This window comes from Pundamilia nyererei, unplaced genomic scaffold (genome assembly GCF_000239375.1).
Source record: "Pundamilia nyererei isolate P.nyererei 1_Seehausen unplaced genomic scaffold, PunNye1.0 scaffold00131, whole genome shotgun sequence".
NCBI classification, from domain to species: domain Eukaryota; kingdom Metazoa; phylum Chordata; class Actinopteri; order Cichliformes; family Cichlidae; genus Pundamilia; species Pundamilia nyererei.
The window spans coordinates 197088-198467 of NW_005187532.1; the positions used below are offsets into that span (position 1 = coordinate 197088).

Consider the following 1380-nt stretch of genomic DNA (forward strand, 5'->3'; position numbering starts at 1 on the left):
GAAAAGACTAAATGACTCATCTGCAGCTCTCGGTTCACGTCACGCTTTGAAAGGACAGTAAAATAGTTGAAGTCATGGAGGAATCATAGCACTTTATACGTTTTACACTCAGTTGATATCAGATTAAACACTTTGGGGGAAAAACGAACAAACAGCATTTAGATCTTAACCAGAAAAAGACCTGTGTCCACAGACGTACACACCTTGGTGGCGTTGGAGTGTGGGGCCTTTAAGGACCTTTAGCAGTCCTCTGGGGGCCTCGCTCGTTCTGTGTGTTTGATCGTCTCTCTTTATTTGTAATTTGTCAAATAAAGTCTGAATCATAAGCTGAAGTAACTGAAATTGCCTCCATTCCAGATTTGCTACCAATCAACCTTGAATCAAAAACCGCAGAAGCTGATATTATGTGACGCTACAGCGTGAAGCAATTTCCTGTTTGCTCAGAGGGGAAAGTGAAGCATTGTGAGTTATGTGCCACGGCAGAAGTGACACAAATAACCGGGGGTGCTAATAACCAAACGGCATGAATTGTCCTGGAAGTGGCTCCAGACCCATTTTGATTCTCTTGAAGAATTACAGCTGCTGGCAAATGACTGTTTGCTGTGAGACCTGGCTGCTGTTCCAGGTGTGCGTGTGCGTGCGTGTGTGTGTGTGTGTGTGTGTGTGTGTGTGTGACCTGCTTTTATTGCGTAACGGTGTTTTTTGAAATGGTGTAAGCTTTGGGTGCATCATCATTGTGCCGAGGTGTCTGTGAAGTTCAGCGGTAAAATGTAAAGTGAATGTAGGGCATATAGAGTGTGTGTGTGGTTGGGGGGCTTTCTTTTTTCAAATTTAAAGAAATAAAATGAGGGGGAATTATTTGGCAAGCAGATGTTTAAGCAGATCTAAGCTGCTTAAACAAGTTTGAGCATTCGGTTTCAAGAACACATCATGCAGAACCACGCGGTGTCTCATTCCTTCGAGTCCGGCTCAGAGAACATTGGAGCTGGAAGTTGGCAGAAAAGTTTCTCAGTTTAACCAACATGTTCTTGTCTAGTTTTTAAATTCTGTGTTTTCTGGTTTGTAGACAAACTGCAACAGGTTTCAAAAGCAAAGCCTCACCTTTAAACCCTGAAGTTTATTGTCAGTTTACTTACTGATTATAAGAGTAATAGTCACAAACTGCGGCGTAAATTTCCTTCAGTAGCATAAATTCCAGTTAAAATTCTAATGAACCTGAAAGTCAGTATTGGGTGTGGCCACCTTTAACCTTCGGCACAGCCTGAACTCTCTGAGGCAACTTTCCTATCGTAGTCTTCAGGGATAGTTTCAGTAGCATTGAGGTGTGTGTGTGTGTGTGTGTGTGTGTGTGTGTGTGTGTGTGTGTGTGTGTGTGTGTGT

General features: G+C 42.8%; 1 protein-coding gene across 1 annotated transcript in view; it reads left to right on the top strand.

Annotated features, from left to right (window-relative positions):
- Positions 1-1380, top strand: part of LOC102193880 (wings apart-like protein homolog) — a 35925-nt gene that overhangs the window by 7621 nt on the left and 26924 nt on the right. The window lies entirely within an intron of this gene.